This window comes from Saccopteryx leptura, chromosome 5 (assembly GCF_036850995.1).
Source record: "Saccopteryx leptura isolate mSacLep1 chromosome 5, mSacLep1_pri_phased_curated, whole genome shotgun sequence".
Classification (NCBI taxonomy): Eukaryota; Metazoa; Chordata; class Mammalia; order Chiroptera; family Emballonuridae; genus Saccopteryx; species Saccopteryx leptura.
This window is the reverse complement of record NC_089507.1, coordinates 208,468,429-208,484,720: the sequence shown is the minus strand read 5'-3', so window position 1 is coordinate 208,484,720 and position 16,292 is coordinate 208,468,429. Positions and strand designations below refer to the sequence as shown.

The following is a 16,292-nucleotide window of genomic DNA, read 5'->3' as shown; positions in this document are numbered from 1 at the left end:
TAATTTAGTCCTCTATCAGCATATCAGCACTCATGAGATAAGGACAACCCACATTTCCCCGTCTGATGTTAGCTTTCTACCTGTTTCACGAACGTCTGGACCACTTCCCTTTGCTCTCTAACAGGCCGCCCGGTCGCTTCGCAGCTTCAGAAAACAGTCATGATGTTGTTTTGCTCATGATTCTGTGGATGGTAACCTGGGCTGGGCTCAGCTGGGCAGCTCTTCTAGGCTGGACTCACGCAGGGATACTCAGTCCGCTGCTTGTGCACTGGGGGCTGGCCAGTCTGGTTAGATTCGGCTCCACATGGTCTCTCATCACCCCGCAGGCTGGCCTTGTTCACAGGATGGCCGGACGGAGTTCTGAAAGACCAACACAGCCCATAAAACCTAGACGTGAATCAACACACTATCACTCCGCCACTTTCTCTTGGCCAGAGCAAGTCACAGGCCAGCCCAGATTCAAGGGGTGGGGACACAGACTCCAACTTTTGATGGCAGCAGCTGCAAAGATACGTTTCAAAGGGGCAAAGAACCAGGAGAGTTGGAAAATGACTTAAACGGCAGCTTTCTGGTTTATCTGATAAAATGTAGAAACAGGGGACTTGACTAATTATAATAATCTACTGTCATATTATTACCATCCTCCTGGTCATTTAAACCAGAAACCTTGGAATCCTCCAAGCCTGTTTCTCCTGGTCCCTCCACATCAAATCAGTCACCATACCCTGCCACCTCTGTCTTCTAAATATCCCCCACATTGCCCCTTCTCTCTGTCCCCATGACCAGACCTGAATCCAAGAGCTGGCCATCATTCCATGGGGTTATGGTGGCAGGCTCCTAATTCTGCTCTCTGCTTCTAACCTCACCTTCTCTGGTCTATTCCCACTGCAGCCCAGGGTGATCTTTCTAAAGCACACGTATAGTCATGTCACTTCTCCATTTTAAAGCTGCCAAATCCCATCTAAAAAAAGCCTTTCTGTTCTCATTTCCCAACATGCCCACCCCGCCCCCCATTACTCCAGCAACTAGACCAGGTTTTGAACTACCTGGCTCTTCCTAAATGAATCATGGCTTTACATGCTTTTATAAAAATGTAGTTCAATCTTCCAGGAATGTTTCCTGAAATCAAGATGTTTATTTCCAGTTCGACCTAGACTGCAAACCGATCTGCATGCCCAGAGGAATGGTCATTTGTACAAGTTTCTGTCCCTGTTACTGGCTCTTCCAAATGATGTCGTCAATCATGGATTGGTTGTATGAGTGAGGGTTTTGAAGAAAAAACAGAACTAATAGAAGATGTGTATGGATATAAATGGGATTGACTCATGGTTATGGAGGCAGCCATGTCTCAGGATCTGCAGGATGAGTCAGCAAGCTGGAGATCCAGGAGAGGCGATGGTTACTACAGTGTGGGTCCAAATGCCTGAGACTCAGGAGAGCTGATGCTGTGGTTTCCATCTGAAAGCCAGCATGCTCAAGACCCAGGAAAAGAGAGGGTTTCAGTTTGAATCCAAAGGCAGGAAAAAAGGCCAATGCCTCAGTTCAAAGGCAGTGAGGCAGAAAAGAATTCTCTCCTAACAGGGGAAAGGTCAGCCTTTTTGTTCTAGTCAGGCCTTCAACTGATCGGATAAGGCCCACCCATATTAGGAGGGACAATCTGCTCTACACACTCTCCCCATTTAATTGTTCACCTTATCCAGAACACTCTTACAGAAACACCCAAAAGAATTTATGACCAACTCTCTGATCACCTCGTGGCCAGTCAACCTGACACAGAAAATGAACCATCACCCACCTGGTCCATGATTTAGTTGGTGAAAATGACACAAATAGAATGATGCTAACAGGTAAGATAACTAAGACTCATAGGTTGTTTAATGGACGGAAGTATTCTACTCACCCTTCTTAGTTCTGGAAAATACCTATAGTGGTCGCTATGGCGAGCACAGGACATTTGTCATTCTTCTATGGAGGCTACCCTCCTAAGCACAGCTGCTGATCCCATCTGCACTACCCGCTACAACCAAGCAGCAGTTACCTGTCCCTGGGCAACCACATTTGTCTCCACTGGTCTCCCCACATCCACTCGAGCATCCTTCATTCCCACTCACAGCAGCTAGAAAGACCTTTTCAAGCAGTAAATCAAGTTGGGCCTCACCGCTTCCAAATCCCCGTCAGTGTCTTCCCACTTTTCTTAGCATAGAAGCCAGATCCGAGCTTAGCTTGCAAGACCTCACACGGCCGACCATCATGCACCTCTCCGGCCTGGCTTGGACCCTATGGCCCTTCGACTCTCATGTTCTCACCCCTTATGCAGAGTTTGGTTCCAACTCTCCACAAAGACTTTCTGGAACATTCTCCCACTACCAACAACAGCCTGTCCATTCTTCAGATCTCCGCTCACTTTTACTCCTTCAAGGAAAAACTCCTTGATTGCCCAGTTTAGATCAAGTCCTCATAGAACGATGTTTCCTCCCAAGCACTTACACTGATGTACAATTACGGGCTCATGGGTGTGACAGCATCACCATCTCCCACCACACTGTCAGCTCCGGTGGGCAGGAACCTTTTTGTCCTGCATTGCGCCTCTAGTTGCTTGGTGTAGTGCCTGGCACAGGATGAAAGCTCAAACCACTGGAATAAGTGATTAATTAATGAGGAATAGCTATTTGATGGAGACGGGCTCACCCTCCACTCGCTGTGTTTAGCAACCCTCGGGGGAGATGGGAGAACTGGATGAGCCAGGAGTGAAAGGAGGAGAAAGAGAACAGAGTTTCGAAAGATTCAGAACCCTGTGCTAAGCCAGCCATTGTTTCCCCGCAGCATGTGAGGAGCCATCGTCATTTATAGCCATTTCTGCACCAAGAAAGTGCGCGATTGACTCCCAACTTCTTCCGGAGGGATGGCGCACTGACTTTCATTCTTGGGGAATCTGAGGTGGTGTAGACATTGGTCGAGATGGGCAGCAAGGGGAGGGGCAATGGGTTGGGTTTCCACTGTCACTAAGCCGAAGGGAAGAGACCTGCTAGCACCTACAGGATGTCCCCAGCCACACACTCTACCCATCACTCCTAAGAAAGAACACACAGAGAGAAAGACACACACACACACTCATTCACTATGAGAAAGAAACTAACCCAATGTTAGAGCAATCGGTCAAATGACCTTAAGTGACCTGTCGGTTGGCTGATGTACACTCAGCTTTCACCGGGCACCAGGCTCTCTGCTGGGTGCTGGTGTCTCTCTGCTGGGTACACAGCCTGTCCTCGCGGACCTACACGTGGAAGCTGAGACGGAAGTTCAGGGCCTGAGCCGCACAGAGAGGGAACCCTCGGCTGGCCTGAGAGGTCTTCAGAGACTTGACAGAGGAACTGAGAGCGGAGGCCCCCCTCCAAGCTTCGCTGGTGCGCTGGTGCTCCTCCTTAACTGGAGGGGGTGAGCCCCACCTCCCAGGGTGGCTGAGAGTGAGTAATTTAAAATAACAATAGTGCTGGCTCACATTAGCAACCGGTATTCTGGGCCAGCTGCTGGGCTAAACACATCGTGTGCCCTAGCTCGTTAACCCTTCGTTGCAACTCTAGAAAGTAGGTACAATTGTTATCCCCATTTTACCAAGGAGTAAACTGAGGGTGAGGGAGGTGAGGACACCTACCTAAGCCTCGGGTGACTCAGTCAGCCCGGTGCCACGCGTGCACAGCACTCTGCCATCCTCCGACGTGACCATGATAAGCACTCAACCCAAAGTGATCGACCAGTGAATTCAGCTCCCTCTCTCCCCCTGCCCCTCCTCTCCTTGCCTGCAGAGAGGAAATCAACCACAGAAACAAGGATGCCGGGGGTGTCCGCTGGCCTCTCTGAATCCCATGCAGCCAGCTTATCTGTATAAATACAGTCTTTGAACGAGCCTAGAAAGAGGAAACCAGAATATTGAGAACTGTTCCCACTTCAACAACAATAAACTAAATTCTTGAGTCCATTTGTGGCCTCAGCCCTCCTCACCCAGGGGAGGTCCTGGGAGGAACGCTGCAGGCTCTGCTGCCCCTGGGTCTGGAGGTCACAGAGTTTAAGCCCTGCTTTGCCAAAGCATTCCAATGATGCAATCCAAAAATTAGTCAAGCCCCCAAGGTGGCTGGAGTCAGACTTCCCCGCAGTCCCTTGTGGCTTGTGTTCTAGAAGATGTAGCTGCAGCTGCTGCTTTGCTGGCCCCTCCGTAGGACTTGGAACCATCCCATCCACCAGTGCATCACCCCGTTGGCCTGGCCCTGCCTTCCCCTCCCGACCTATGCCCAGCACTTCCAAGGTTTGACCTCATAAAAGATGTATGCATTCACCCATTTGATTTACTCATTCCCTCGTTATCAGGGGCCTACTATGTGCCGGGCCTGTATCCACACATTTGTCACCTCCCCAGTGTGCCAATATTTTAAGTGTGTTTGTAGATAAAATCAGAGGAGGTGACTTGACTTCCGGCCAGTTGCCACATTGCTCACTTGGCCGTGAGCGTGTGCGGCCAGCTGTTCAACCGGCCTCCTCCTTGCACTCGCTTCCAAAGTTGCCGAGGTCACAACTGCGGGAGTGTGATGCCGAAGTGATTGGGGTGGTGTCCATGCCTTCCCTAGCAGCTCAGCTGAGAACATTCAAGTTCAGCCACCCCAGGTCAACCCAGGAACCCCCGGGAGACCCTGTTCCCCCAGCAGGTAGAGGCTGCTGTTCTTTTGCAATGGCAGCAAGACTTGGTGGTGACTGGGCCAGTCCTCAAGCCATGCTCTGTGTCCTCACCTACGTGCTCAGTTGGCCAGAACCTTTTAGTTCCCAACAAAGTAATTGAGTGCACAGCGTTCAAAGTCAGCCCCTCTGAGGATCCCAGCCTAGCTCTGGCGCTGTCTAGCTGGGTGAACTTAGGCAAAGTGCTTCATGTCTCTGATGTGCGGTTTCCCCATCCATACAAAGAGGATGGTAATGATAGTTATAACAGCGCCTGCTTCACAGCATTGGTTTGATGGCTTAGGGAGATAACAGCCACAGAGGGTTTAACCCAAAGTTTCTCAACTTCATCGCCAGTGGCATTTCAGACCAGAAAATGATTTGTCGTATGGGACGTCCTGTACATCACAGGGCCTTTAGCAGAATCTCTAGCCTCCACCCACTAGATGACAGTAACACACTTAGTTGTGAAAACTAAAAGTATGTCTAGACATTGCATAAGTCCCCCGACATAATTACAGATTGCGAACAAGTGGGTTCCCCCCAGTGCCTGGAAGATATGCTCAATTAATGTTACCCATTATTGTCACTGCTTGGGTGGTCCCTGGCCCCTGTCTGAATCTTGTCAGTGCCATCCCCTGAGCATTACTCCTGGCCCAGGTTTTCTGTGTATTAGCAGCACACTGATTCAAGATTATCTGGGATTATGGTACTGTTAACTGACTGATGATACCTAAAAATGGGTCTGCTATGACATACTGCACAGCTATGACTTGTCCCTCTGGGAATATCACAAACAAAAGAGAATTGGAGGTGGACAGAATCAAGAGGGAAATTTCCTGAGGTAATTTAAGACTAGGAAGAAAAAAAAACGCACACTAATGTTGAGAGGCCTTGAGAGCACTAGGAAGATGATATCATTCAACCAATGCAATAAGACATGAAGAGGAATAGAGAACATGATATGCCATTAATACTATCAATGGGGGGCTCAGAACCCCTTGATTGTAGACTTGTTCTGTACTAAAATGTGTCTGTGGATATAAAAATGCCTAGTCCATGACCTGGTACACTCTCGGTAAAGTTCATCAAAAACTATTATTCAGTTTGACTAATTTTTTTTTTCAGAGAGAATTGTTTTCGGTCAAACAATTGGCTCAGTATCTGATAATGTTCAAGTTGAGAGGGATCATTGACACAACACAACTGAGCGCCTTAATTCTACAGCCGAAGACATTTACACAAGAGAGGGGAAGCGGATTGTGCAGAGTCAGTGTACATGGGAAAAACTAGAAGCAGAATGAGGTGTTTCAGACTCTACAGGTGACTCCAGTGTGCACAGACAAACACATTTATGCTGACTCACCCTGAGCTTAGCAGCAGTTTACCTGGGTGTCAGACTCAGTGGTTGGAAGAAACATGAGCAGGTGCATTTGGATATGTGGTCTTAGACCACACTCGAACCTCTGGCTTTGGCACACCCCAAAAACTATCATCATAAACCCTCTTGAATCTGTCCCCTGTGTTACTGGTTCCACTTCCATATCTATGTGTCCTTCTTCTCCCTGCCCTCCTCCCCACAAAGCCTGGTCAAGCCTTGTCAGTACCCTCTGATCCCATGAGAGTAACCTGACTTTTCATTATCCGGTTTAATGTTCCCTCTCTGACAACAGCTAGCTCATACCGAGTGTTCACTATGCACTAAGAGCTTTTTTATATGTAATACCTGTCTGTACAATAAGGTCGATACAATGATCTCCATTTTACAGATAAAGAAACCGAGGCTCAGACAGTGTCCTATGCGGGGAAAGAAAGCTAGAATGTCAATGAGTTTGAATTAAAATACTAACAGATCAAATACTAACAGAGATTAAGGTGGTGAATGTGAGTGATGTCCGAGAGTAACAGGTGGAGGTGGCTGAATTCCTGGAGAGAGTGCACTGCCTTAGTCCGAAGGCCAGAGGGAGGTGGCGGCTGGCGGATGCTCTCTGGGAAGAGAGCGTCTCTCCCAGGATTGCGTTTGCGCATTCGCGTCTTGTAAATGAAGACTCACTGAGGAGTGGGGAGGTAGCGGTGCTGGGTGTCCTGATCGGTGGGACTCCTGGCCAGGCAGCATCTCTGCTGCCTCCAGCCCACATCCCAGGACCCCATTCAGAGGCCCGGCCAAGGCCACGGCCAGGCACTCGTCTGTTCCCACCAAGTCACAGGCAGGGTGGAGATGACAGGGCTCCACCTGTCTTGATGCGGGACCTCCAGCTTCTGACCCACTTCTGACTAACCCATCTGTGGGGTTGTCTAAGTCGGTGACCCACTTCTCACAGGGCTCCTCCCCAGACAAGCTTCCCTGCGGACCTTCTCTGTGCCCTGGGGTTCCCGCAGCCTGCAGGCCCCAGCACCGCCCTTCTGGACAGCTCCACTCAGCCCAGGCCTCACCTGGGTGTTGTCCTGGTCTCCACCCTCTCCTTTCCCCTCTCAGCACAAGTCTTGGGGCTCTGTCTGTTCTGGCCCAAAAACATATTTCTCTCACTTAGGCCTTTTTAACAGCTGCTCTCCCTGATGGGGGCCCCCCCCGACACCCTGATATGCAAATCTCTCGGTATCAGGTTGCTGCTTAAACACTTGCTGTGGGTTCCCTTTCCCTCTAAGATAAAACCTAAGCCCACAGGTTGAGAGGAAAGTCAGTCTAGAATTTCCTCTACCCTCTAAATCTAGAGATGGGCTTGCCTAAGCTAAGCAGCTAAGCATGAAGGTCCCATGCACAGAAACCCTAGGATCCTAGCATCTTACATTTTAAAGAGACCTTAAATCAACGGCCCACCGTCACAAACACAATCGTTCCTTGACTGCTCCCAATGACAGAGAGCTCACGACGTCACGAGGCAGCCCATTCTGTTGTGTAAAAGACTTCCTCTCCTTGGGCCCTAGAATCTTACACTTATAATGCACCTAGAAGGCTGTGACTTTCCACCCTCTGCAACAAACCAACAAATAACCTGGTTAACTCCCTTGAAATACCCGTGCCCTGATGTCATTGTGTTCTTTTTTTTTTTTTTTTTTTTTTTGTATTTTTCTGAAGTTGGAAACGGGGAGGCAGTCAGACAGACTCCCGCATGCGCCCGACCGGGATCCACCCGGCACGCCCACCAGGGGGCGATGCTCTGCCCATCCGGGGCGTCGCTCTGTCATGACCAGAGCCACTCTAGCACCTGAGGCAGAGGCCAAGGAGCCATCCCCAGCGCCCGGGCCATCTTTTGCTCCAATGGAGCCTCAGCTGCGGGAGGGGAAGAGAGAGACAGAGAGAAAGGAAAGGGGGAGGGGTGGAGAAGCAGATGGGCGCCTCTCCTGTGTGCCCTGGCCGGGAATCAAACCCAGGACTTCCACACGCCAGGCCGACACTCTACCTCTGAGCCAACCGGCCAGGGCCTCATTGTGTTCTTGAACCCAAAAGCAGGATGTTATCCCTTTCCCAAAGAAATATCGTCTGTCATACAAAATACATGCAGATTCTGAATTGTACCATCAATGTGACACTCCAACTAGCTTTTTCCAATCAAGTGTTTGATTCACTTGCCTGAGAGTGCGGACGCTGGAGTCAGAATGTCTGCTTAAAACACCATCGCTGCTGCTTAAAAGCTGTGGAACTCTGACCGAGTGACATAATTTCTCTCATCCTAAGTTTCCACATCTGCGAAGATGATACTTACCTTGGAAGGATCGTTTACTGTAGGAATTAAATAAGATGTTCCTGGCCAGGTGGCTCAGTGGATAAAGCATCAAGCCAGTGCACCAGAGGAAGTGGGTGCAAATCACAGTCAGGGCACGTATGAGAAGCAATCAATGAGTGTACAACTAAATGGAACAATTAAGTGAAACAATGATTTGATATACCTCTCTCTCTCTCTTAAAACAATTGAAAAAAACTTTTTTAAAGAATGAAATAAGATAATATCTATAAACAGCTAAGCATGATATCTGGTCTAGTCAATGTTTAATAACTGTTACCTTTTAATATTGTAATTAATATCTTTATCTATGATGTCAGTGATGGATTCCAAACATTTTCCTTAGTGTCTCAATATTTAAAACAGATAAAAGCAGTATACCTCTGGCGGCAGCATGGATAGGTCCTCCAGGGTCCCAGTGACATTTCAAAATTTACATGAAGTCACCCTACAGAGCAGAGCTGTCTAGGAAGTGCGGGGCCCTAAAACAAATTGTTTCTGTGGGGTTCTGACAAATAATCAATTTACTTTTAAAATATATTATAAAATTCATGGGCCCATGTAAGGCATGGTAATTTATCAGTGAAGACTTAGAATAATGGGTAAAGAAAAGGTAATTGTGTTTATTGTTCAATAATGCGCGTGGAGATTCTTTCTCAGGGTGCAGGCGAAATCTGCTGCCCACGTCCCGGATCTATCTCATTGGGTGCTTCATTGTCAGATGCACCGTTTCTGGCTCGTTTTCTGTCTCCCGCCACAAGAAAGGAAGAAGTAACAATGTTGTATTTACTTCCATGCGATGGCATCCTAGGACATGCTCATTGGGAAACAGTATAGATCTCTGTGCCTACGCAGTTACCTAATAGCATTTTTGAACACCGGTTATGTCATTACTCACGACGCTGCCCTATCCGCTGTGCCACCTCTGAACACTGGCTTTCAGCGACTTGAAGATTGTTGCTAAGCATCACTGATGGAAACGACCGATGCGAGGTTTCCCCAGCATCGGTAGGAAAATGTGAACGATGATGCGTTCTCCAGTGAGGTCACATTTACCAACCGAAATTGTATAACCTACACTCCGAGAAACAGACCTCCCCCTGTATTTGGAACCCTGTTAGCCACAATGACCGCGTTCCTAGAATGTGACCTCTTTCAGTCTTGGCCACATGACGGCCTTCCACTCACAGGTACCAGCGGGGCGCCTGGAGGAAGGGCCCACGGGAAAAAGGAGAAGCGTGGTCTCATCTCCACAAGGAATGTCCATCCCTTGTCCACATGGCCTAAGAGCAGCCCAGAGGGGCACGTCACACGTCCATCAGATGCAAGAGAGCGGTCATCAGTGAGAAGGCCTCACTGACTACCTCAAAGGCTGTTCAGGGGGCAAGGTAACCACCCCAGGTGCCAGCAGCCAGGGTCACACAAAGGTGGAGGGGAGAGTGAGAAGGTATGAGGCTTGAGAGATGAACAGGAATCCAAAGTCAGCAGGGCCAAATAGAAAAGCGCTAAGAGGATGGACAAACGAAGCAGCAGGAGCAAGATAAGGAAAGGCGTAGGACTTTATAAAATAGAAGTCACCTCCAGGAAACATCAGCTGGTCTCTTGTGGCTGTCCTCACATGTCAGGGTAGGAAGCTTGAGCTTGGCTCTACGAGCCACCAGGACCTCATGGAGTATCTCAAGCAGGAGAGAGACGTGGCCTGGTGGGGGTTTTAGGAGAATTGCTATAGCAACTAAAAGAAAAGTCAATGGAGAAGGAGATTGGTGGATGAGAAACCAGACAGGAGGAAACTGTTTTAATTATCCAGGAGGAGATGAGGGGTGTCAGAACTGAAAGTAAGTTAGGAGTTGTTGGGTCGGAGAGAACAGGATGTTCTAAAACACACTTCAGGGGCCAAACATGCAAGATGTGATGATGGACAGACATAGGAACGAGGGCAAGGGTGGAGCCAAGGACAACTCCCCAGGTTCCAGCCTTGGCAGCGGGGTGGAGGACGCCGTCATTCCTGAAACTGGGAATCGAGGCGAAGGAGCAAATGGGGCAGGAAGGAGAATTCATTCAGGCTGGGACTTGTCGAGTTAAAGGACGATGCAGGAAAGGAGGCTCCCAGAAGACGGGAACACCTTCTCAAAAGTCAGGAGTGCAGTCTGGCCTGCAGAGGGGGGCAGGGGGGCACCGAGGGACAAGAGAAGAGGCACGTGGTTGGAGGTAGGGAAGGCTTCCTGGAGGAATGATGACCAGCCCGAGACGTTCCGTGAGACCACAGGAGAGAGCAATGGAAAAGGGAAGTGTGTCCCAGGCAGAGTGATCTAGGGACCCACATGTGCAAAGACCCGGAGGAGAGAGAGGGCATGGCCTGAGAGGGGAGCGTGGCCACAGCAGCACAGGCGTGGACCCTGCGTGCTGCAGCCTGCCTACACGTGTTCCCAGGAAGACAGAATAAAGTCGGGCAGAGACGAGAGCTGGCCTTCCCCTGCTGCTCGGCTCTCACTATAGTTGGAGGCTTGGAGACTCGGCTTCTCCAAGGCTGCCGGGAGAAGGTGGTACTTGAAGCCCCCAAGCCCAGCATCTCAGCCTTCATCACCCAAGGAAGAATGAGAGGACAGTCCCAGCCAAGAGAAGAGACCCATCCGGTTCCTCTTATTTGTCCTGCCCTGCTTCTAGCACAGCGGCAGTTAGCAAGAGGGCTGCCATCTTGGACAGGACTGAAACCCAGGGAGGGGGTGAGGATGGGAGGAGGAAGACCTAAACACCTGCCCAGTGCAGTCAGGGAAGCTGTCTGTCTCCACGTGGCCCAAAGAAGAGATAACTGGCTGCATTTCTGTCACATGTTGTGGGGTAGGCAGAGGTAGCATGAGTCTTAGCAGGTGTTCAAGAGAGACTTCTGGAAGGAATTACGCCTCTCAACAGCCAAGAGCCATCTCTTCAGGGATGTGTGGCGTGTAGACGCAGGACTTGGAACAGGGCAAAGCTGCTTGAGCTGTCTTTTATAGTTTACAAACATGCTGATGCCCCCCAAGCAAATACTGGGCTCCAGGCTCCCACCAAGTACTTCCATGTTTCTCATGACATTGACTCCTCACAACAAGCCTACAGACTAGATGCCCAGTTTTCAGATGAGGAAACTGAAGCCCACGGAATCATACAAAGCTTACTCAAAATCTATTTCCTAAATGACAGAAAGAAAATCGGACTGCTTGCCTCCTGCCTCCTCTGACGCCCATCCCTGCTTCAGCTTGAGTAGCCATCCCTTAGGGCCCTGGTAAGGTTGGCAAACGTCTCAGCGGAGGAAAGTGAGGCTCGGATGAGTGGCAGAAGCTACCTGAAATATGTTTCAGCCTAATACGTTTGGATCAGTCAGCACATTTTCTGGGACAGCTCCCTTCTGCTAAGCACCACCTCTCATAATTTCATTTTGACCTTTTAATGAAAAATAAACGTCCCCACCTCCACCCTGTTCACCGGGCCAGATCAGGCAATTATACAGTGTTTGTGTGAGGGGGTTGGTTCCGAGACACCGGGTCAGCCGTGAGCGATGATGGTGGTGAGGAAAACAAGCTGGTCCTGCTGGGTCTTCCCAGGCCCCCAGGGTCCCTCCCCACTGCCCTTTCCACTCCCCAACCTGCCCCCCTGCCCAGAACCACCCTATGCTCCCCACCAGTGCACCCCTCCCTCGGTCCTGGAACTAAAGAGTTCACATGCTTCCCAACCAACCTCTAACACCAGGCATACAGCCTAGTGGCACTTGTTCCATGAGCCTGGACAAGTGATTCTGTCTCTCAGAGCCTCCGTGTTGTCTTCTGTGAAATGGGAGGGTGGTCACACCCAGCTCCCAGGGCTAATGAGATAAGTCACGTAAAGAGGGGTACCAGGGCTGGGTATACGACAAAAGCTCAAAAGACAGTAGCTGTTGGAGTCTTTACTTTTGATGGAAGTATAATGAACATACAGAAAAGGGCATACATCATAAGTGCATACATAGGTCATCAGTTTTTATAAACCAATCGCCTCCATGACCAGCACCCAAATCAAGAAATGGTACATGCCTAAGATCACAGCAGCCCCACACTCACCGCAGCCACACCTTTCTGGTCACTATCTCCTCCCAACAGTGATACCTAACCTCACTTCTGCCAGCAGGGATTGGTTTTGCCTGTGTTAACAATGACAGCATGACTTTGCAACTATTACTGAATATGTGCCAGGAAAATGAGATACGTCCGTTAGAGATATTATCTTCGTTAGTCTCCACTCAGACCTCTGAGATAGATATGCTCACCTTTTTCCTACGTTACAAATTAAGAAATGGAGATGACCAAGGAATCTGAAAATAAAAAAAAATTTTTTTGCTGATAGAACTAAGCCTGGTAAGATCATAGTATGCAAGATTAACATTCTTACATACCAGCAACAAGCAACTGGAAATTTAAATTTAAAATATCATTTACAAAATACATAGAGGTGAATTTTAAACTTTTACTTTATTTTTATTTATTTTATTTTTTCTTTTTACAGAGACAGAGAGAGATTCAGAGAGAGGGATAGATAGGGACAGACAGGAATGGAGAGAGATGAGAAGCATCAATCATCAGTTTTTCGTTGCAACACCTTAGTTGTTCATTGATTGCTTTCTCATATGTGCCTTGACCGAGGGCCTTCAGCAGACTGAGTAACCCCTTGCTCGAGCCAGCGACCTTGGATCCAAGCTGGTTAGCTTTTCTTTTGCTCAAGCCAGACAAGCCTGCGCTCAAGCTGGTGACCTCGAGGTCTCGAACCTGGGTCCTCTGCATCCCAGTTCGACGCTCTATCCACTGCGCCACCACCTGGTCAGGCATAGGGGTGAATTTTAAAACCACAAAATGCTTCGGGATAAATTGAATAAAATTTGTACAAGAACTGCACAGTCAACATTGCAAAGCACTGCTGAGAGAAAGGCAAGAAGACAAGGAGAGGGGCAGTTACCCTGTGTGCACGGGCTGGGAGACTCGAGTTGGTGAAAATGTCCATTTACCCCTCGCTGATCCATAATGCCAACGTAATCCCCATCCAAATCTCAGTATTTCGTTGTTGTTGTTGTTTTTAAGAAATTCACAAACTGATTCTGAAATTATATGAAAATGCAAAGCACTTAAAAGGGTTGACATATTTTTACAAAAGAACAGTTTGGAGAACTGACCTGACTTCAAGACTTGCTCTAGGGCTACCATGATCCAGACAGGGTAGACTTGGAGTGAGGAGAGACACACAGGTCAATGAGATACAACGGGGAGTCCAGAAATAGACCCACGCGTCTATGGACAGTTGACTTCAGGCACAAACTATAGAAATGATCCCTGAAAGTATAGTCTTGACGGTTGACTTCAGACACATCTGCCCAGTTCACCCCAGGATCAAAGGACAGTTTTATTCCAAAAAATGGTGCTGGAAAAATTGGACACGCATAGGAAAGAAGAATAAATAAGTAAACAGAAGAAGAATGTCGGCCCTTGCCTCCCACCACACATAAAATTCATTCAAAAATTTGATCGCGGCCCTGGCCGGTTGGCTCAGCGGTAGAGCGTCGGCCTGGCATGCGGGGGACCCAGGTTCGAGTCCCGGCCAGGGCACACAGGAGAAGCGCCCATTTGCTTCTCCACCCCCCCTCCTTCCTCTCTGTCTCTCTCTTCCCCTCCCACAGCCAAGGCTTCATTGGAGCAAAGATGGCCCGGGCGCTGGGGATGGCTCCTTGGCCTCTGCCCCAGGCGCTAGAGTGGCTCTGGTCACGGCAGAGCGACGCCCCGGAGGGGCAGAGCATCGTCCCCTGGTGGGCAGAGCGTCGCCCCTGGTGGGCGTGCCGGGTGGATCCCGGTCGGGCGCATGCGGGAGTCTGTCTGACTGTCTCTCCCCCTTTCCAGCTTCAGAAGGAAAAAAAAAAAATTTGATCGCTGGCATAACTGCAAAAGCTAAAACTATAAAAGTTCTCTAATAAACAGAGGGAAATCTTTGCAGTATCGGGATAGGCAAATATTTCTTACATAGGATGTAAAAAAAAGGACTCATTATTTTTTAAATGATAAATTGGACTTCATCAAAATTAAAAACTTTGAAAGGCACTAAGACAACAATAACAAAAGAAGTAAGGTGTATACTGGGAGAAAAATATTCATATACATACGTCTGAAAAAGAAAGACTTGTATTCAAACTATTTAAAGAATCCTTGCAACTTGATAATAAGGAATCAGCACAAATTTTTTTAATTCAGCAACATACTCCAGAAGAGAAGATAAACAAAGTAGCCTCTATGCACATGAAAAGATCACTAACTGTTAGAGATACAAGCTAAAATCGAATGAGATAACATGACATGCCAATTAGAATGTCTAAAATTCAAAAGTCTGACAACACCAAGTGTTGGCAAGGAGGTGGGACAGCAGGACACTCACTCACTGCTGGTGAGAATGCAAACGGTACCCTCTCTCTGGAAGACTGTCCAGCAGTTTCTTAGAAAGTTAAACATACACTTGCCAGGTAACCCAACCATCTCACTTCCAGGTGTGTACCTAGGAGAAAAGAAAACAGATGTTTATACAATCCTTCTCCCCACCTGCTCTCTCATGGCACACTGCCTTCCTGGCTTTTGCAGGAGCAATTGCATTGTGTTGAGGGGTAAAGGGGTTAACTCCAGCTAGGGAGTTAAGAAATAGATGAGGGGCAAGAAGAAATAAAAATATACCTTTCTTTAAAGCCTTAGGAACTACATAAGGGGCCCCAATTCTCAATGGATTACCATATATAAGGGCAGTACACCCAGTTTCTGAACCCTAAGAGTGGAACCCAGTGGTGAAATCTCTGGCCCAGTGAAGGGGATATTTGAAAAGCTCTCAGTTAGATTGTCCCCAAGTCAGCCACAGGTATGTGCCCTCAGTCAAGTTTGGGAGTGCTGGGTGTAAGTTTCCTCTGATACATACATCCAAGTACAGATTTCCAAGAGATAGTTGGATGTTTCGATCCAGAGTTCAAGACGAAGCTCAGGGCAGTGTACGGTGAGTTCAGGGTGACCAGGATGGAGTGAGAAGTGAGCATGGCTCGCAGAAGACATCCCCAGTGGAAGGGAGTGACCATGGATGGAATGCTGGAATGTACCAGCCTGGATCGGTGACTTGAGAAAGAGTTGCTGGCAAAAGAGACTGAGAAAAAAACAGCCAGAAGTTCAAAGAAAACCAGGATCTGCTCTAGAGAGCAAAGCCTAGACAGAGGTGTATCCAAGGCCAGTGGTGGCAGGACCCAGGCAAAAGCAATAAATCGTTCTGCTTTTGCTCCTACAGAGCTTGGGCCCAAATCTCACCCTCCCGGACTCCTGACTGTCAACAATCGTAGACGGTAGACCTACTGACCCAGCGGCAGACAGGCGTGAAACCCAGCTGTGCGCCGGACACTGCCCAAAGCTGTCTTTTCTACTCTCTGAACGGCACTGTGAGTGAATTGATACTTGTCTCCTTTATCCGATAAGGAAACTGAAGTCCAAAGATGTGACGTCGTGTGCCCATCTTCCCAAAGGGCTGGCTGGTTAAAATTGTCCAGCAAGAGATTCGGAGACTTTGAATGGGGGGGAGGAAACTTCGAAAGAGTAGCCAGTTAGCATTACGGGAAACTGAGGCACGGAGCTGTTGCTTGCCTGGCATCCATCCCACGGCTAGTGACTGTATCTAAGCCTCAGCTAGCTGCCTTCAGGATCTGGTGATGATAATGTTAATGATGATAACGACGACAATGATAATGACAGCAATAACAACAATAATTACTGCTGTATTTACCAGGCACCTATTACGTGCTAAAACTGGTGTTTCACGCATTGTCTCACTTAATCTTCATGACAACCCTATGAG

The 16,292-nt window shown here is 48.5% G+C and overlaps 1 pseudogene; it reads right to left on the bottom strand.

Moving 5' to 3' along the window:
- Positions 1-13,696: 13,696 nt before the first annotated feature.
- Positions 13,697-13,775, bottom strand: LOC136407243 (small nucleolar RNA U3; annotated as a pseudogene).
- Positions 13,776-16,292: the final 2,517 nt, after the last annotated feature.